The sequence below is a fragment of the Papaver somniferum genome, chromosome 4 (genome assembly GCF_003573695.1).
Source record: "Papaver somniferum cultivar HN1 chromosome 4, ASM357369v1, whole genome shotgun sequence".
Taxonomy (NCBI): Eukaryota; Viridiplantae; Streptophyta; class Magnoliopsida; order Ranunculales; family Papaveraceae; genus Papaver; species Papaver somniferum.
Genome location: NC_039361.1, coordinates 108,354,111 through 108,376,323, shown reverse-complemented (window position 1 = coordinate 108,376,323; position 22,213 = coordinate 108,354,111). Strand labels below are relative to the sequence as shown.

The following is a 22,213-nucleotide window of genomic DNA, read 5'->3' as shown; positions in this document are numbered from 1 at the left end:
CGGCTGACATGATTGGCAAGACTTGGCGCGGAGATGTGGCTGGCATGGCATGCCATTGGCACAGTGGTGCGGTTGGCATGGTTGGCATGCCTTGGCGCGGAGACGTGGCTGACATGTTTTGCCATTGGCATAGTGGTGCGGCTGGCATGGTTGGCATGCCTTGGCGCGGAGATGTGGCTGGCATGGTTTGTCATTGGCACAGTGGTGCAGCTGGCATGGTTGGCATGCCTTGGCGCGGTAGCATAAGAATTAGGGTTTGGCATAGATGATGTCAATCAATGTTAAGGGTTCTGCCGTGGAACATGACCCATGAAAAAAAGGTACCCCGGTAATTCTTACGTAGGCATGCTGATTGATTCAATAAATGTGCTAATGGTCATAGTGACGTCATGTCATGTACAGTTTTACGATTTTAACCCTAAGCTAAGAACCACAATCAACAACTGCACCAGACCAGATTCAGACTGGATCAAGATAAACATTGATGGAGCAGCTAGAGGACACCCAGGTTTAGCAGGAGCAGGAATCATCTGCAGGGACTCAAACTCAACTATGGTTTTGGCTATTGCACAACCTTTATGAATAACAGATCCTATCACCGCTGAAACATGGGAGACTCTTCTAGCAACCAGAACGGCAACAGAAAGACAATGGAACAAAGTGATATTCGAAACAGACTCAGAAAATCTCATGAGATTCATAAAGACACCAACAGAAGCTTCATGGTATATTTCGGAAATGATTACAGAAATAAAATAAAGAATACACCAAATACCGATTTGTGATATCCAACACACTTATCGAGAAGGAAATCAAGCGGCGGACGGTCTATCAAATGAAGCAGCGGACGGAAGCAAAGCCGCAAATTATTCAACTAGAATCTGGGACCAGGCTATCCCACCATGCATCAATCAAATACTATTAAGTGATACCATGGGAATCAAGTTCCCTCATGTAATAACAGTCCAATCATTTTTTTTCTTTTCATGCTTCAAAAAAAAAAAAAGCCACTATGTAGCAAAATTGAGTTAAAATATATTCACAATGTTTTGATCAACTACTAATATTATCTTCAAAATAAAAACAAAATTGAAGAAGGCTAATAACAAGATGAGAATGTTTGGCATAAATAAAAAAACTAAAAGTAATAAAAACCTAAAGTAATACTGTATAACGATGTCAGGATATGAATATATCCCAAATAAATGCAAAAAGCGAACGAAAATGCTATACTAAGTCCGATCCAACGCCCCACTCAACGCCCAGATGACGTGGTGAAACAGCCTGGCAGAAAAAGCATAAAACACGTCAGACTTTGAATTTAACAGTGTTTGACCAAAATTTTTGGCGGAACCCATTTTTTTTTCTAAATTTGAAATGTTACTTTTCTTTCCATGTCCACTTTCTTTAGATCCGTTTATCAGGGAAAATTCAGTTCCTGCTCATGAACAACTCCAAACAATGGAGTTATGCTCGCTTTCATTTATCTATCGATCTGATTGTTTTGAATGGAGTTTTAACCTCAACAATCAAGACGAAGAGAAAAGAGGAAGTTTCTCAAAAGATGCAGAAAAACTAGCGAATCTTTCGACTATGAATGTTATGGTTACCCAAATTCTTATTAAATACTTTGGTTGTTGTTCCTTTTCTATTTAATGGAACTGATTTAGTAGGCTTTTAGTTTGTGTAATTCTATGTAACTATGTATTGCTCGATGACTATTTATTAGTTGGTTATCAATTATGAGTATGTTTTAGTCTTCTATTTAGTTCATGAGCAGGAAATGAATTTTCCCTCATAATTGATAAAAGAATCGGAAAAAAGTGGACTTTAAAAGAAAAATAGCAATTCAAAACTTCATAATCATTTGGGTTTGGCGCCCAACACATTTGGTTTCCGCCAAAAATTTTGGTCAAACACGGTTAAATTGAGGACTGACGTGTTTTCTATTTTTTGTGCCAGGTTGTCTCGCCACGTCATCTGGGCGCTGAGTGGGGTGTTGGATCGGACTTAGAGTAGCATTTCCGGAAAGCGAATACTACATAAACATCCGAGAATATCCCCGAAATGATCAAGCTAACGCGGTTTATCCCGTGTGAGGAGGGGAGTGGCCCCATTTCCCAACCCTAGCCCGCTACCAACCCTAGTATTAGAATCGCCCCTCCCCACCGTTGAAATTGATCCGCGGGATAACCCGCGGTATGTGTATGATCACCCAGAATATCCCCCACTATTAAAAGAAAATCATATCTGGTAAACTTGAGAAATGTAAACGCCAAACCCGAACAAAAACTCATTACTAAACCCATGGTAAGCGCCAGCACATAGTCGTCATGAGGCATCATGAAAAAACATCTCATACTTAAAATCCAAAGAAGGAACCCCAAAGATTCAAAAAAGAAAAATAGAAAGACTCCACTGCATAACGTGGTCCGGTCATAGCCTTCATTCATATTTATATCTCCAATGTAATCTTCTAAAGAATCAGTAGATCCATTCTCCATAAATGCCTTTACGAGCCTACGATATGTTTTCCTCATGGATTCCTGGTATCGTTCACGTTCTTCCTTGATTGCAACACATTGTTTATTATTATTAACATCTTCGGCAACCTTGGATTCGCCATCACCAATATAAGATTTACAAGCAGTTAATATACTCGCAGCACGATCCCTAAAATGTTCAGCAACAAACTCTTCAAAATGTTCCAGTGGCTTTTTGAGAATGTCCAACATCATGAGACAATTTGACCTAAAAGTTTTATAATCCTTCTCAAGCAAGTTCTCACAATAGGTAGGTAAATCACTTTTGTGATCTAAGGCGGGTTTAGGTTTTGCATTAAACATATCTGATAGTTGCAATAGTAATATTTCTAATATACTGTACTTTTCCTTTCCGTTTTTCAATGGTTTAACTCTACGGCAAGCTATTTGATCTAGACTAATCGGGAAAATAAGCATAGACTTTGGAGGTGTATATGGGTAACCACAAGTGATCTGAATATCATAAAAGAACAAACCTTCATGATAAGGAGTACCTGGTGCTCCGATGATAACAGCTCTTAGTATATCGATTCTTCCCTCGTAGGCCCTAACAAAGATTGAATCAGGAAGGTTATCTTTGAGAATGTTCCATTCTTTCATTATTAAAGAAATTGTTTCCGAGCTAAGCTGTGACGGATTATCATCGGATGCTGGTGATGACAAACTACTATGATAGTAATGGTCACCTGCGATGACATCGAACTGCTTGAACTTTTTTGGTGAATTCTCTTCAATGCGGATTATAGTCTCTTCTGCTTTCGGATGGATTGCCATTGGAAGAAATCTCACGTACTCCTCTCTAGGCAGATATTGAGAATTGGGAATTCTGATAAGAGATCTTATTTATTGGTTTCCGTAATCCAAAGCCGGCAAAATCTAGGTTAAGTAAGTGGAGGGTGGTGTTTTACTGTGACAAAACTTCTTCCCACCGCACAAATCGTAACTTTGACATTGACCTTGACTTCTACTCTGACTGTTACAAAATAGTGGCATCAAAGATCTTATTATTTCTCCATTTCCGGTAACGGGGTTTTTTAATCTCTCCCCTCTTTCATGGAAGATGAGACATGTTTAATGTAGTTAGTCATTCTTCATCACTGTGATTTTTTCCATCCTTACGAGGAGATTTGATTTCTTTGTTTCCAGGAACTTGGTACGTTTATCTCCATAATGCAACTGGTCGTCCTGTGATTTTTGCCGTTACATGTATTTTTTTACATCTAGACCGGAGTTACCAATTTTTTTTTTGACTCCAGCCAGATAGGTACATAATTCCCTACTCAAATAGCTCTGAGTCACGTGCATAATCCAAGCCAGGTTTCAAGTATGACATCAAAACAAAAACAAAAAATGAAAAAACGGTCTGACATCTGAGTAGTCCCCAGTCAGTTACCATTTCAGAGTCAGACCCCAAACAAACACTGTCTAAACCTTGTTGCGGTTGAGAATAGCTCACGGCGCACGGTTTCACCGGAATTAGAATTTTGAAGCATTTATTTCATTTGATTTTGAATTTTACCGATCTTACTCCACTTTTCAAGTTCCCAAAGGTGACTTAAAAAGAATAAAAGGTACAGACTAGTTCATCTAATGTGACTTCACTCCAAACTGAAAGAGCTTCTCGACTCTTGAGTGTAAGCTAAGCTATCTTAGAAGTTCACTGTGGCACCCAAAAATGCCCACTAAAACAACATTAATACTAAAAGATCGTGCTTAATAAACAAACATCATTCATTTGAGAAGGACCTACATAGATGAAACGTTTTCATGCGGCAACTTTTACTTCATAGAATATAGAGATATAACTAACTCAGGACGTACGTTGTATGGTAGAATGAACATTTAAACTTAACAACACAACAAGTATTCGCATCAAACTCAAAAATTGAAGTCAGATTTAACATCATGTTCTTAGCTGATATTCTGCATAAGCTGGAAATTACTTCAATATTTCTGAGTTATGTAGAAAACTAAGCGCAATTTCACCAAAATAAAGGGTCACTCAATCTTAAACCATTAAGTTATCTTAGGAAAATTATATTTGAAGATCTAGTAACAACCATAGAGTAATGTACATCTCTATCACCATGGGAACAGCAGAAAACTTGAACACGCCGGATATCAATCCAGAATCAGTGATTTCAAATGAAAACTGATGGAAAATTCAATGGTACAAAATTATAATCCAACAGTGACAGTGAATTATAAAGACAGCAAACAATTTATTCTAAGAAAAAAATTCAGCTCCTGTAACATTTCCAAGTTGAAAACCTAAAATCAATAAAAATGAAACCGAATTTGTTCCATCACAAAACAAACCACTCCAAGAATTAAACTATGCATCAAAACCCATAAAAATTAATTTAAGAATTTTCATACAAACAAAGAAAAGAAAAAAGAAAGGAGCATAAACCAAACCTTCCGTTATTCAGTTGAACTTTCATTTCTGTTGCAATTACACTTTTCAGTCGATACAGAAACAGCTAATATCAGCTAAGACTCGGAGAGTTACCAAGGTAAGTACAATCACTTACCTTGTTTCATCATTTGTGGGGAAATTTGGTGTGTGTATGTTTTGGGGTGAATGTGTAAATGAAAGTAGTGGAAAGTGACCAAGGTAAGTACAATCACTGAACAAGCAGCAGATGCTGGCACATTAGGACTCGAAACAAATGTGTAGTGATCAGATTGGCTAATGCGCCTTACTTTTGAAGTCAAACTTAGTCAATTTTTATCTTTACTGCCCATGCAGATGCTAATGCATCATCATCTTTCACCCAATGCGCAGGTAGTTGTATACCCTGTATGGATTATGATTGTCCTGGGGTGTCAAGCAGATCTTCGCGGTAGCTTGTTGGGAACTATGGTGGACATACTCTGCTTCTTCAAGAATGGAGTAAGTTGACTCTTATCACTATTTATATCAAAACAGATATATTAATTCTCAGAAAGGCTTGTAAGATTTATATGCAATAGAATTTTAAAGTTTCATATAAATTCTATTGAAACGGTATTTGGTTTGCAGGGTCCCTCATTTAGGGATGCCTTCATGATGGATTTAGTGACATCCGTGACCAAAGCATTGTCTGATTTGGTCTGCTCTTGCTACAGATGGCACAAAAAGGATGAGGTACACATAATTAGTAATTACTATATGCATGACTAGTGATTAGTGATTAGCTAATTGATTTTTTAAAGTACCTGATTAATGTTGTTCTTACATTGTAATGATAGAATGTGGCTCTTTGGATTGAGGATCCCACCATGTGTGGGAAGCATTATGTGGTTCCACTACCTAAAAAACTGACCAAAGGCTACTAAAAATTTCCAACAGCAGAAAAAATTTAGTTGCTTCACAGTTTAAGACACTAGGAAAGACAATTGTGGTGGTGTATTGATTTGGGCCACTAAAGGGTAAGCAACTATAGTTTCACTCGTCATGGCTTTGCCATATTTGTGGAGGCTTTTCCAGTGTCTGGGAGAAGTCTTGTATGTTCCAGTGGCTTCAAAGAAGTTTTCCCTTCTCAATGGTAGTTTGTTTTCCTAGTGTGTGTGTGATTTTGACTATTACATTGCTATTTTATACTAACACTGAAAGTAAATTGATATACGTTTTATTTAACACTAAAGGTGTTGTGTTTTGCCTTTTTTTCTATCATTGGCAAATACCTCTCTTCCCTACTGGTCATAGTATTTGCGGGGTTGCAAACCGCTCATCCAAGTACCAAGATCAAAGCGTGCTACGTTGTGTTCGCATCAATAAACTCTGTGTATGCAACTGGGTGGGACATGTGGAGAGATTGGGACATATTTGATAGGTATAATACAACACTCAGCTCTACTTATGAAAATATTTTACGTAGCTTAATCTTAATCTTCCATATGGATTTTATTACAGTGATACACACTCTAAGTAGCTTTATGTTTGCTAACATACTTACAGGTTCAAAATCCAAGATCTTTGTTAATTACACTTTGTTAATTACTCATAGCAAGATCATTTAGTTGGAAGTGTGAAAAAGAAACAAAGGCTAGTTGTCTCATAATTCTCTTGAGATTCTCGGTTGCTTTACGCTTAGAAAGAGCTTTTTATTTGTTTGCTTTCTTCATACAAACCCTGACTTAAATGGGGCAATTCAAAATGATATTTTCTCTTTATTGATAAGTAGATTTATGTGGGTTTTGTAGTTATTCTATGGTTGGATTTTGGGGAGCAATCTGATTGTCCGTTGTGAGCACACAAATCACGAGGGGGTCCGAACGCTCACAATCAATCATTATCATCTAAAGAGATTATGATGATGGTACCCTGGTGTTGATTCATTGGCTCAAAACCTTCGGGTTTATCATGGTCTCATCCAACAACTCCATGCGTGGCGTTTGTGCATGGGATATAAGTATTAAGGAAAACAAAACATATAAGCAAACATGCACGGAGCTAAATGAATGTAAAGTGCTGAAATGTAAATAAGACCAAGGTTTACGTGGTTCAGCACTAAGGCCTACATCCACGGGGTTTGTTGTTTTACTATGTTCTTCACGGTTACACGAATAGTTGAATGACTTTTGGGGTTTACATGTTTCTCTCCTCTAAGGGATTAACTTACCCTTACTATTTCTCTCTCTCTCTCTCTCCTTCCCTTCCTGATATTTACGATCTCCTTTCCTCTTGGTGGAGATTGGGTATTTATAAGGTTAGAACGTGGGACCCATCTCTGAAGACCGTTGGAACCTTATCTTCTTGTGTCCTTGCGTCCATCACGCGGAGGTCTGCATTTGCCCCTTGATCCCGCAGAGGCATCCTCGCTCGTTCCACAGGTTGGTCGACACGTACACTGCTCAGAGTGTTTAATGTGGGTAGTTGAGGGGTCTGCTCGTGTCAGACAAGTGTCTTCTGCCCCTGTCAGTCCGTGTCAGCTAACTTTCTCTCCACCGTTGATCTTAGCTCCTCTTTTGGGGATGAGATAAAGTAACTCCTCGGGGTTTATTCGGTGTTTCGTGACGCATCATGTTTTGATGTTTTGGCCTCCATGCTTTCCACGTACCTTTTTATATACACGTGTCTGATAGTGAGATATATGTGTACACAATTTGCCCCTTTTCTTCGGGCTTGAATGACTAATGGGTGCCTTGAAGAAAAACTATCGTCGCATATTCTTCTCACTCCTAATAACTTCTCCTAGATACTTGGGCACGTCTTTTATTCGTGCATTAACTGCTTATGTAACGGGCACGTTTCCCATTCCTCCCTTAATTTCCTTCTCTTTCTTTCGGGTATTTTAAGGATAGAAAGAAAATTTAATTTCATTCTTCCTAAACACTCTCTCAGTTTTCATTCTTCCTTTAAATTTTCTGTCTGTCTTCATTGAACCTGTGACCTTAAATTCTCTGTCAGTCTTCATTGCACCTGTGATCTTAAATTTTCTGTCAGTCTTCATTGAACCTGTGATCTTAAATTCTCTCCACCTTAGCATTAACCACGCCCGCTTCTCCTGTTTGTTTCTTCTACTGCTGTTTTTGCCGGTAAGTTTTTCTTTTCTTTATTTCCACCGTTTTATGCTGTGTTGATTTGTGAATTTTCTGCTACTGTTGTTCCTTGTTTGTGATGAAGAACTTCTTCTGATGCTTGCATACTAGTTTGCCCCTGTTCTTCATCTTAAATTAAGGAAGCCATTACTTCGAGGGTGAAATTTGAGCATGTATACTAATTTTAGGGTTGCTACGTTATCGTGGTTGTATTGCTATGGATGTGTTTTTTGATTTTTGGTAATGTTTTTTGATTGTGTGTAACTTGTTCTTGATTTTATTCTTTCCGCAGCCATGTCTGACCGTCCGCGGCCTACTTATCAGACTCCTGATTCTGGGTTATCGAGATCTCCTCCGCGTCGAGAGTCTCAAGATGATGTTCGTCGGAGTCGAGTTTCTTTTGGAGCGAAAGCCTCGTCCTCTAGGGAAGAGATTCCTCCGATAATTCCGTATGGTTCTCGAAGAGTCTTTGATCGCTCAATGGCTCGTCCTCGTGATGATACTAGGAGTACGCAGGCTCCGCCCCGCGCTGTTGCTTTTGACATTCCTCCTCTACGTTCGTTAGTGCACGAGCATCATCTACGGTCTTCTCCAACTTTTAAAGGGAAGAATACGAAGGGTGTAGCTCCTAGGGTTGAATCTTCAAAGAATCCCCCCGTGAAGAGAAAAGCTTCGGAAGCGTTCGTTAGTTCATCCGGCCCCGCAGAGGAGGATGAGGCTGCTCCCTTAATACGCAGTGTCTCTGTTAGCAGGAAAAAAGTAACCTTCAAGCATATCGATCTTGAAATATTCAAGGAAAAGCATGAGCTTCAAGCCTTCGGGGTTCGTTTCTATGCCCCTGAGGATGATATTACGTATGAGCTTATCTCCAAGTATGAGTTCGATGAATTTCATTTGTTAACGACGGTTGGGGCATTCAAAGCTGGTCTCATGCTGCCGTTGTACAAATCAGGTGATTCCTTCTACTACGACGTGCTCGCTAGTCGTGAGGGTTCTTCCACCAATACTCACAGCCGTTCCGTATCCCAACTATCGGGGAATTATCTCCGCGCCCTGAAGGAATGCTATCTGCGGAGTAAGGGGGAAACGTCGATGACTTGTTACGTCCCCAATCCCATGGAGAAGGAATGGTATACTCCTGAGAATTTCAATAACTCATTCGGTGATTACGTCAATAGTAGGAATCGCAAGCCGTGGAGTGTCAGCCTTCGGAATCTCCCTGCTCCTCGAGGCGAGATTCGTCTGTTAAATGAGGTCAGCGATGCCAAGCTGAAGTATGTTCCTGGCACGGAGGCGTCCAGTCGTCGGAAACTCTTCCCCGCGCGAGAGAGGATCAAGCGCGATCATGATTACGAGTGGCACGCCACCGTTATCGAGATAGTTGGTCCGTGGGCTTACGGTTGGATTCCTGGTCCCCGCGGTTGGCGGCCTACCGAGAATAGTAAGCCGCGCGAATCTCCTCCTGTTCGCTATGGAGATTTCTGCCCCTGGCGTCTGAACTTTGCGGGCATGAATTTTCCTTATGCCCTGGACGTCGTAGAGGGAGACGAGGAGGATGGTTCCGGTGCTATACTCCTACCGAAGAATATCTCAGCTGCTCAGGTACGCAGATTCTAGCTGCGCTTCTTTTTTCGAACTTCCATCAGACGGGAAAAATAATTCTTTTTGTGGTGTTGGTTTCAGGTATTGAAGAAGAAAACGATTAGGCCGAAGCAGTCTTCTACTACGGTGATGGGCGAGGTTGAAGCCCAAGAAGAAGTTACTAGTCCAGTGAACGAAGAGTTTGCTGAGGACGAGATTACACATGGGGAGGAACGTACTGGTACCTCCCCTATCAATGTCGAAGAAGAGGTCTTCGCTGGTCACGCTGGTGATGAAGGAAGGAACAAAGCTGTGGTGTCTGATGACGTTGTCATCGGGGATGTTTCCGTCCCTGCTGGTGATGTCGCGGATACCCTTCCCACTTCTCAAGAATTTTCTTTTGATCGGATGTATTCCACGGGGGAGTTCTTTGACGAAGCCCTCGATTTTCCCGAGGACTTCTCTTTACTTTCCCCCAATGATGATTGGGATGTTCTTGGTGGTGATGGTAATGGGGATGCTACTGTAGAAGATGTTGGTGCGGAGGAGCCTGCTGTGCATGTAGGCGCGGAGGAGCATGCCAACATTCGTGCTGAGGGGGTCGTGTCAGAGAAGGAAAATCTGTCGTTGATGCGCCTGCCGAGTCTTCCCCAGTCGCCGACGTCTGAGGGTGAGGACGCCATCATGGATTGGTTTAAGGAAAAGAATCTTCTTGTCTCTCATCCCGCTCCTGTTGTTGCTGGGGAAAAGGAATCAACCGCGTATACCCGTCGCATGATGGAGATGTCTTCTAAGGCGCAGGTGTCTGAAGCCTGGGGAAAAAGGTTGACTGTTCCCGAAGCTACCCGTGCCGGAGCCTCCTACTTCCGTTGCCGATATGATGGCATCGCCGACGGGTATCAATATGGCTTTCCGCAGCAGCGTGTGCTGGAGGTAAATTTTCGTACATACTTCTACGTGACGATCAGACGCTTCGGTGAAATAATGTTTTGTCATCTTGATGTGTAGATGATGAGGAGCGAGCATTGTAACCACGTGCTGTATCAGTTCTTCAAAGCGAAATCTCTGAAGCTCGAGGCTAAGCTTCGTCACCGAGAAAAGGAATTATCTGCGGCTGAGGTGGAAATAGAAGAGCTGAAGAAAAGCCTTAAGGAGAAAGAAAAGCTGGGTGAAGCAGAGGCTGATCTTCGTTCAGAACTTGTTGCAGTGCGCGCTGAGTTAGAGCAAACTCGTAGCCAAGTTTCCACTTTCACAGGTTTGGTTCTTTTCCCTCGCCGTATGTCGTCATTCTTTATCTCTTAGTTGTTCTGTCTGAGTCTCCCCACCCTATCTCCAGTGGGTGGCGTCCCCGAGCTGATATGGCTTCGAAACGAAAGAGCTCGGCAAAAATCTCGTATTAGAGATTTGGTTGAGAAAATTAAGAGTGAAGCTAAGAAATGGGATGCTCGGGCTGAGGTATGGGCGCGCGGCATGTTCAGATGGTCGACATGCAAAATCTGTACAACCATGATCGTGCTTTATTTAATGGCACACTGCTGTGGACCCGTGATAATCTGCGGGAAGCCCGTGAGCGCACTTCCTTGTTGGAATCTAGGATTCAGCTGTTGGAAGAAGAATTACAGACGGCTCGATCCATTCCTCTTTCAGGGGTCCAGGATAATATGCTCTGTCTTGCCAGAGAAAGAGATGATGCTCGTGCTGAAGTCTACGCTCTCAGCAATGCTCTTTCCGCGTCTCGTGCCGACGTAGCTCGTCATGCTGAGTCTGAGAGGAATCTCGAAGTGTGCATGTACAGACTCAGCAAAGGGGTCTCAGAGATAAATAAAGAGGTCGACCACCTTCGTCATATGGACTCGATGAAGCAGGTAGAATTAGATGCCTGTCAATTTACTCTCACCAACCTTCAACTAGACTATAAGAAATTATCCGCGGAATATGATCATCTTGATGAAGCGCGAGATGCGGTTGTTAATGAGTATGAAGAGGCTTCGGCTTGTGTCGAAGGTATAATCCCATTTCATCGAGTGTGACCTTGTTTTTTTTCTACGCTAACTCCGTGGTGTTGTCTTTTTCAGAGCTCGAGGGACGCCTTCGCGTCACAAATGAAAAACTTGAAAAGGCTCAATCTTCCTTAGCGCAGCAGGAAGAACAGACCAATCACTTCAAGAATTTAGCAGCAACCCGCGAGGAGGCCGTTGGTGCTGCTTCTAGAGAAGTGAATCGGCTATCTTCGTTATTATCCCAAGCCCAACAGCGGACAACAGTTATTAAACACAAGGCTCGTTGTCAATTGGCTGAGGAGACGAACAAGATGCTGGAGAGGATAGAACTTGGCCTAAGGAATGAACATGGTCTCGTGAAGAACTATCCTCGTCGTCCCGTTCCTTCTGCCTTGCCCAGCTCCTCGGGCCCCTCTTCTGGTGGGAGCGTCCCATCAAGTCTTCGGAATAATCCTGCCGATGGGGCCGCCACTAGGTAGAGATCGCAGCGTTTTGTAGGATCCGCGGCATCATTATACTTTTTGTAATCATGTAACAAGGATATTTTTTGCTGATGATCCTGTAAAAGGAATATTTTTTGATTGTGTATCCTTGACTTTGGCCTTTCACTTCTTGTAATCACCCTTTATGAAATGAATCCTCTTCTTGATATACCTACAATGTTGTTTGTTTTTATTTTAAGTATTTGTGAAAAATCAAAACAAAAGTTTTTAAGTGTTTTTGAGTGCGATACTGAAGGAAGGTACCTTCGTGATCGTCTTGAGACCTGTCACCCCGCTGGCGAATCCTGGGCCAGAGGATTCCCAGACGGTGGGGGGGGGCAACGTTCTAGGATATGGGATTAAAATATTTACGCACCCATTCCGTCGACCCGTTGCCTTAAGATTGGTTGGGTATCTCTTTCTGCTGGGTGCCTTCCCCCTGGTCCTACACTTATGGACACTGATGGGGGAGCCCTGAGAGATTGTAGATTAACTACTTTCCCCAATATTGTAGGTAGATTCCACTGACTTGATAATTTGAAAGCTTGTTTGATTGATAAGTTGAGGTCTGCAATTCCTCTTCCAGAGATAGAAACATGTGGAGCGGTCAGGCTCCCTTCTTCTTCTGGTACACTCCAAGCAGATTCAAATCTGCGTTGCTTCTATGGGAAGTATGGTTTGAGCCATTTAGCATTCCAAGGATGCCGGAGGACCTCGCCTTTTAGATTACGAAGGTAGTAGGAACCGTTACCCGCAATGTCGTGGATCATAAAAGGTCCTCCCCATGTAGGTGCTAACTTTCCCCATTTCTTTTCTTGCTGATACCGTGGGATTGTTCTCAACACATACTGTCCCTCTACAAAATTCCGTAGCTTTACCTTTTTGTTGTACTCCCTTGCTAGTCTTCGTTGATAATTTTCCATCTTTTGCAATGCTACTTCCCTTCTTCCTTCCAAGTCGTCCAACCTTTCTAACATCATATCTGTTGTGAGGTTTTTCTCCCAAGCTTCGGTCTTCGTGGTTGGCATGAGGATTTCCGTAGGTATGACTGCTTCAGCTCCATAAGTTAGAAGAAACGGGGATTCCCCGGTAGCGGATCTTCGTGTTGTCCTGTATGCCCATAAGACATTGTGCAGTTGTTCGCACCATCTTCCCTTATGCTCGTCTAATTGTTTTTTGAGTATAAGGGCGAGGGTCTTGTTGGTAGCTTCCGCTTGTCCGTTGCTTTGAGGGTATATGGGGGTGGACTTGTTCTTTCTTATTTTGAAAGTGTCGAAGAGCATGTCTATATTTTTTCCCTGTAATTGCTTGCCGTTATCAGATACAATTTCAGCAGGTATACCAAATCTGCAAATGATGTTCTGGAATATGAAAGTGAACACATCCGCGTCTCTGATCCTGGCCAAGGCCTTAGCCTCCACCCATTTACTGAAGTAGTCCGTGGCTACTATCAAAAATCGTCTCTTCCCTGATCCTTCGATGAAAGGCCCGACGATGTCTACGCCCCATTTTGCAAATGGCCACGGGCTATCGACAGAGTTTAACATTGTTGCCGGCGCGTGGATTTTTTCGCGAAGCGCTGACATTCTTCACATCGTCGGGACATCCTCGCGGCATCTTGTATCATGTCGGCCAGTAATATCCTTGCGTTTTTGCTTTGTCAGCTAGTGATCTCATGCCGCTATGATTCCCCGCGTCACCATAATGGATATCATTTAGAATTCGATGCCCCTCTTTCCGGGACAAGCAGCGTAGTAATGGTCCAAGGAAGGATTTCCTATACAGGACCCCTCCCGAAGATCATATCTTCCCACTTTGGAGAGCATCTTCCTAGCTTGTTTCCGATCCGCAGGTAAGCTTCCTTTTTCGAGAAAGGCATGTATTGTCACCCTCCAGTCATCTTCGTTGCTGAAGTCTTCGTCTTGATTTGCTCTTGACAGGATGTCCTCTTCATCAAAGTCATTATGGATGTCTTCTCCTACCTGGTCTTCGATATTTTCTTCCATCACATCTTGATTGGTAGCGAAGGAGAATTGAGATGCAATCGAAGGCTCGTATACCCTTGCTATTTTAATACCTTCGGCATTTTTATCCCTCAGCATGGATGATATATATGCTAGGGCATCCGCGTGCCTGAGGTCCCTTCTGCATAAGTGCCGGAACTTAATGTTCGGGATTTGTGATGCCAATGTTTGGACCAAGGCCATGTAAGCTGAAAGGGTGTCATCGTACACATTATACTCGAGCCCTATTTGCCGTATGACAAGCTGCGAATCACTTGTCAGCCTTACATCGGTTACCCCCATCTCTATTATTATACGTAGGGCATGTACGACAGCTTCGTATTCAACAATGTTGTTGGTATGCTCTTTGAATTCCAATCTAAGTGCCTGTATAATCCTTTCTCCAGTTGGGGTGATAATGACAATACCTATTCCTGCTCCTTCCTTATTTTTAGATCCGTCGACAAAGACTTCCCATTGTCTATGACTCGCAGGTTCGAGGATATCCATTGGATCCTTGATTTCTTCCTCGGCTTCTGGTATTCCCTTAATCTCTTCGTCGTTGTCAAGGGGGAGGTCTGCTAAGAAATCTGCCAGCACTTGGGACTTCTGAGAATGTTGAATTTCATGAATGATGTTGAATTGGTCCAGATGGGTGTTCCATTTGGCTATTCGGCCCACTTTTCCCGTGCTTTTGAGGACTGCTTCCAATGGTGCTTTGCATGGTACCCTGACGAGGTGAGTTAGGAAGTAGGTTCTCAGTTTTTGGGTAGCCCATACCAGTGCGAGGATGAGTTGTTCAATCTTAGTATAATTTCTTTCCGCGGAATTGAGTGTCTTGCTGACGTAATAGATAGGCTGTTCTACCTTTGTATTGGTTTTGACTAATACCGCGCTGACTGCGTCCTCCGTTGCTGCTATGTACAGTGCCAAAACTTCATCAGGGTCTGGCTTCTGCAGGATCGGGATTGAAGCTAGATGTTCTTTGATTTTTTGGAATGCTTCCTCGCATTCGGCGGTCCATTCGAACCTGCTCCCTTTTTTAAGAATATTGAAGAAATGTTTGCATTTGTCCGAAGACCGTGCAATAAATCTGCCCAACGCTGCTATGGACCCATTGAGCTTCTGCACTTCCTTCAGATTCTTTGGGGACGACATCTCTACTATGGCTTGAATCTTCGCTGGGTCTACCTCGATGCCCCTTTTCGTCACCAGATACCCGAGGAACTTCCCCGAGGTGACACCGAAAGTACATTTCTCCGGATTCACTTTCATGTGATGCTGTCTCATTGCTTCGAAGATATTCCTCAGGTCCTGGTGGTGATGTCGCGGATACCCTTGTGAGCACACATTTCTCTGGCTTCCTCAGGTCCCTGTTTCTAGCGCCAAATTGTGAGCACACATTTCTCTGGCTTCCTCATGTCCCCGTTTTAGCTGGGTCTTCAAACAAGTGGTAGCTGGGTCTTCAAACAAGTGGTACGTGAGCCACATCGTTCCGTCGTCATCTTTGTGATAGCTATGGGAGAGGTGGCTAGGCGCTTTCAGTGGGCCTATTTACGCATCGAAAAGCAAGCACGGGCAGCTGCCTCCTAGAGGATAAAGTTCAGTGATGATTTTATGTTGGTAGTGCTCCACGTAACCTCATAAGACAACTCATTCACCGCCACATTTTTACCGCTTTTGGTGATACTTGTTCACTTCATTGACACACAATATCTTACGAACCTCTACATTCAAGTTAAACTGTTAAAGATCCTTTGACATTATGTGTAATTTCTATCCCTTGTCACATCCCAAAAGAAGCTTCCATTTTTATGTATTTAGCAATCCTATAATTAGACCCTCACCAAGCATAAAATCAACAAAGGTTTTCAACTTATTAAGTTTAACATTATGTTGGTAGGTTAACCAAAGAGACTAAGTTAAGGAAATTTATTTTGTCTAGGAAATCATTGCTTGGTACTTAGTATAGCAATTTAAGCGGTTCATCTTTTAGTCTTAACTTAGGAAATTCTATACTTGTGGGGAAAATATTCCTTGTTAAGGAATTTATCCAATCCTATTAATGTATATAAACAGTCGTAGAGAGAACTTAGCAGAACTATATTATACTGTGATATATAAAATTGTTTATTCCTTCTTAAAGATTCAAACTCGTTAAATACTTATTCCTCTTGCGTGTGTGTTCTTCGCAATATTGGAGAACCATTGTAGTTGTGTAAATAAAACGTTTTCGCGGGTTTTGGCTCAACAATTAGTATTAGAGCAAGGAGACGCTTTTGGATATGTCTATTGATATTGACTTATGAAGATTTATGAAGTTAATTATGATCTCAAAGGATCTGTTTTCTTATAAAAAAATAATTTCTTGAACAATGGTGAAACCAGAGGTGACAGAACCGGGTCCCAAAAAATAAAGGGTAAAGAGCAAAAGAAGAAAGTCTTCGATCACATTGGTCACAGCTCAATGTAAACAAATTTTATGTAGCAGATGTGCTTGTTCATCTTGACTTAGAGGACGCTCTAGAAGGTCTGCCAACAAAGATGTCTGACAAGCACTGGAACAAGATCAATAAGTTATCTCTTGGTTCAACTCGAGAGTGTTTAGAAACAACAATAAGAGTTCATTATCACCAAGGCACTTCCGGCAGCTTTGGGAAAACCTAAAGTAGGAATACTTAGTGAGGAACGAAGCCAATGGATATATCTTAAGAGAAATTCGTATCGATGCAACATTAAGAAAAGTACACCTATGACAGAGCACCTAGATTTTAATAAACTACTTGTTGTATTAAAAAACTATGATGAAACAATCTAGGACGGCTTTATATCCGGTACACTCTCTTTCTGATAAGTATGAATCCGTGATTAAGGCTTTGATGCACATCAAAAGACTCATCTCTGAAGTACTTAGCTTTCATGATTGCGCCCCACATGCAGTTCTCATCTTCAAGAATTTTCCAACCCAATTTAGCTATCTGAGCTCTGTTTAGGTGAGTCAGAGATCTTATGCCTAGACCACCATTCACTTTCTCATCTAAGAATCTATTCCAATTTATGAAGTGAGTTTTTCTGGTGGTATAGTTGTGACCCCACCAGAAGTTGTGAATGATTCGTTCCAACTTTGCAATTACAGCTTTAGAGAGGAGTGACGTGGCCATGTAGTCTGGAGGTATCAGCCCCAACACATGTTTGATAAGGATGGTCTTCCCAGCATGTGTGAGATATATCCTCTTCCAGCCGGTAGGCTTGTTTTCAATCTTCTCGAATAAAAAGTTATAAGAGTCGATTCTGAAGGCTGACTTCAGAAGATGAAACCCCAGATATTTATCATTGACTTCCATTTGTTTAACTCCCAGACTTTCTGCCACTGGCCTTCGTCTCACTGCACCGACTCCTTTGCTGAACATAATAGCTGACTTCTCCAGATTTGCTTGTTTTCAGGACCATTTGGCATAAACAAAGAGGACGTCTTGAAGGCTTTGAAGAGTTCTGTCATCAAGTGAGCCGAAGAACAATAGGTCTTCTGCGAACATGAGGTGAGATATTGATGGAGCCCATTTATTTACTCTGTACCCGTTGTGGAGACTACTCGCTTCCATTTTGCGAATCATCCATGATAAACCCTGAGCACATAAAATAAATAGATAAGCTGAGAGAGGGCATCCCTGTCTCAGCCCTCTCCCACTTACAAAATGCCCTTCAGGGGTTCCATTAACTATATAACAGAGAAAGAAGCTGTAGTTACACAGTTCATGATGAGTATCACCATTTATACCATATGCTCTGAGACATTGACCTAAGAAACTCCAGGAAACTCTATCATACGCTTTACTTATATCAATTTTAAGCGCATAAGCTCCAAGAATAGAGTTAGACTGGTTCGTGGAGTGGATTAATTCTTTGGCAGTTAATATGTTATCCAGAATTAATCTACCTGGCACAAAAGCATACTGAGATTTGCCTACCAAATTGTCAAGCATGGGTTTCAGTCTCTGTGCAATTATTTAGACCACAATTTTGTAAAGAATTTTGCATAAAGCTATGGGTCTATATTCCACTGGTTTAGAGGGGTTTTTAACTTTAGGAATCAAGACTAGATTAGTGTGATTCAAGCCTTCTGGAATACTAGAAGAAGCAAAGCAGTGTTTGATTAGAGATGTTACCTCATTTCCAACTTTATCCCAGCATTTCTTGAAGAAGATTGGAGGCATGCCATCTGGTCCTGGTGATTTGAGAGACCCCATCTTCTTGAGCACTTGCCAAATCTCCTCTTGAGTAGGAATATCACTGATTGCTTTATTCTCATCTGCCGTGAGTTGCACATTACAACTGAAATCGACAGCAAATAAGTGATCTTGTGGGTCCTTGAAGTTGCTTCTGGAGGCTTTTCTTTTTCACTGCAAGACCTTCCTTTTTTATTTTTATTTTGATCAGTTTCACTGAAAGACCTTTCATTCCTTTCAAGCCAGACTGACCACATAATACCAGCATATGGACATGGTGGGACACAGATCTTTGGCTTGGGAGAAGCTAAACCGCTGTCCACCTATCAGGTGAGAAGCTAAGGGCTGAAATCACACATGCAAATGTAGTTATTAAATTGACCAGCATTACCAAACTACCAGGATAAAATAATGAAAGATGAAAAATCTCCTTGCCTTTCAATATCGAAAGTGGTCCATAATTTTATAGGTGGCCAAGAACCAGTGGTCATCCGTAATTTTATTGTGCATTGAAAAAGTATCAATGTACTATTTACAATAAAGTTATAATGCAAAACAAATATTTGCCTGCATTAAAGAGAATAATAGTGACCATCGTCCATTCCTATACTTTACAATAAAGACTAGCACTGCGACATATGCAGGGCACTGAGTGAGTTTCACAAAATGTGATGCTTCATATATGCAAGTGAAGAATTTATTTGATTGTATGTTTCCTATTTTGTAAGAATAATTCAATTTGAAAAACGAAAAACCTGTCTTTTGTAGAGTTTTAAAGTTATTCTCAACTTGGTATTATTAGATACAACTCATGTATGTATCTCATATATATATATAGTTTTTTTTTAATTTTTTTTTTTCTGTATGTATCTCATAGACTCATACTGAATCGACACAGAATAAGGCTTATGTTCCTTTTAACCACGATAAAATAAAATACATTTTGACAAACATACATTGTCTATTACCAGGATGAACAACATATTATGAGTAAGGATTCATTCCTTCCTGTAACAGGGATAACATGGATGGTAAAGAGAAAAATCGTGCTTACAATGAGAAAAATATCTCCAACTATAATATGTGTCGGAAATGCTTAGAATGAGATACTCTTGAGATGATCGTGCTTAATACACAAACATCACTCATTTGCGAAAAATCTACATAGATATCCACTAATTTGTTTCATACATATATTCAGACATGGAATGGATCAATCCAGAGTCACTGATTTCAAATGAAAACTGATGGCAAATCCACAACAAAGAAATAACACAATGGTTTCAGTTAGGTTTCAGTTATAAACTACGTATAGCTGGAAGAGTCATTATCAGTTGGCACTTAATCTATCGTATCTGTCTTTTCATTATCTATCTAACCACTGCAACCCAGGGTAAAAAAATCGAAGATAAGTTAGTAGCCTTACCACATTTCAAAAGCAGCATCATTCTTTTCATGCGAAGGAATCCGTCAATAAGAATCTTACCCCAAATGATTCACAAGCCATCATTTTCAACTAACAGATTGACATGGAACCAGACACTTTTAATTTTACTGAGTTGCCATGTAAAGTCTTCCAGGAGCGCCTATCTGGCTCAGAAACTGCACGAGAAGCATCAGGAACAGATTGTGGAGCTTCCTTTGCACGTATCAGAATTTCTGTCTTCATTGCAATAACTTAATTTCTGCATTTTAACTTTCTGGCTCTCTGCTTTCTCTTTTTCTCCTATGCATTCCTTGCATATCTAGCCAAATTATACAAAAGTTAGAACACCCACAAACCTAAAATGACTACTGTAATGAAAAAAATGTCACAACACCTAAAACCTTTAGGGATGACAAGACCATGAAACCTACAGCTAACAACTGAAATGTCACTTAAGCACCATTAACATATACAAATATCGCTGATAAATCCATGATTTTAAAACATTAATGTGAAGACCCTTTACTGATTCAAGATGTAAGACTAAGAGAGATCTATAGTTTTATTTTTAACTTTCTCTTTCAAAAGAGCACAACCCTAATAGTTAATACTAATAGCAGGTTGCCTTGACTCAACCTCATCAAGAATCAATAACGCTCTCTAAAGAGTTAGGTCTTGCAGCGGCAAGTGAAGAAACATTTTTCCCATTTGCTATAACGTAAGTTCTCCATTTAATCAACCATGATGAAGGCAACAAGTAATACTTGCAGCCTGGAAAAAGCTTATTATTCTTTCCCAGAACTAACTTAAAAAAAAAAATGGATTTAAGTTCTCCATTTAGTCAATGGAAACTTTGAACTTCAAAATTGCACAGGAACTAAAGTGAAGTATGAAATAGAGATCAAAATATCAGAAAAAACAAACAAGTTCTGAGACCCATAATTAGACAAATTCAATTGGTGGTGAGACTGTAATGAATAACAAAATGTCTTGTTCAGTTCAACCAGCTTATAAATGGATACATTTCAGAAGCAGTAAACAATTGTCTATCATGCTAGTTGTGGGTAGGAGACAGGAACAAATTATAATCTACCAGTGACAGTGAATAATCAAGACAGCAAACAGTTTATTGTTAGAAAATTCAACACCGGTAACATTCTCTCACACCTTCCAAGTTCAAAACCTAAAATCAATAAAAATGAAACCCTTCCACCACAAAACAAACCACCCCCCACAATTGAACTATGCAGATGATCAAAACCCATTAAAATTTATTTCAGAATCAAAATCATAACTAAATTCATAGTATAAACAAGGAAAAGAAAAAGAAAAGAGCAAAAACACTGACCTTGCGATTATTCAGTTATCCTTTGATTTCTATAGCAAGTACACTTTTCAGTCGATACAGAAACAGCTTTATCAACTCCAGCGAATGTCCATTCTCAAAATCGTCTTACTGAAACTCACTCTCAGAAACATTCTGTTAAACCCTAACATTTGAATCCAAGAGGGTTTTACTCTAGAGAAGATGGTTGGTTGTATTTACTGGAAACCGAATTTACCTTAGGGACCATTAAATAAATAAACTTTAACTAAGGACCAAATAAATATTTATCAAAAATACGAAATACGCGTCTAAAAAAAGGTCGTCGGGGACCCGATCAAAACAAAAGCTTCACAAGGACTGTTAACTAAATAAAATGGAATATAATTACTTGTGGACTGTATATTTAGTATATTACTCTAATTCCGGTTGACTGGTTGTCAATTCATTACAGACTGGAGTAGGGGTGCACATACCCTACCCATATCCCTGGTTTTTTAACCGTATTCTACTCTATCCACTATTTGGCGGGTAGAGTAGCGGGTAAAGATTTTCTTAACCGCCAGTAAACGGGTTAGGCCATATCCTACCCATCCTACCTAGGAGTGCACATACCCTACCCATACCCGCCAATCCTATCCTACCCGCCAGTTTTTTAATCGTATCCTACCCTATCCATTATTTGGCGGATAGGGTGGCGGTAAAGATTTTCTTAACCGCCAATAAACGGGTAGGGTGACGGGTATAGACCATATCCTACATACCCTACCCGTTGTGCAGTCCTAGACTGGAGGAAAAAAAAGGGAGAGTAGTAAAGAAAAGAGGAGAGAAGGAAGAAGAAAAGTGATTACTCTTAGTCATTTAATTATCGTTTTTTTTTTTTGTCATTTCTAATCTAAATTCCTTTCATTTTTCTTTATATAATCATTGTGATTTGACTAATCAAAGGATGTGCGATTATTACTTAATATAAAATTTATCATTAGTTTTGTGTAATTAATGATGGTGATTGGACTTGTCGTTTCTTAGATTTTTCTTAATCTAATCCATAATTGCTGCTTGACCTTATTAATCAAATGAAATGTAGTAATTAATACTTGTA

At 40.7% G+C, this 22,213-nt stretch overlaps 1 long non-coding RNA gene across 2 annotated transcripts; it reads right to left on the bottom strand.

Annotated features, from left to right (window-relative positions):
• Positions 1-16,699: 16,699 nt before the first annotated feature.
• Positions 16,700-21,281, bottom strand: LOC113276296. Of its 2 annotated transcripts, XR_003324248.1 has the most exons (4): positions 21,136-21,281; positions 19,788-20,106; positions 18,302-18,706; positions 16,700-17,761 (listed from the first exon to the last, which is right to left on the bottom strand). It is a non-coding gene; the product is annotated as an uncharacterized LOC113276296 (long non-coding RNA). The 2 variants fall into 2 exon arrangements; XR_003324247.1 differs by having other exon boundaries at positions 16,700-18,706.
• Positions 21,282-22,213: the final 932 nt, after the last annotated feature.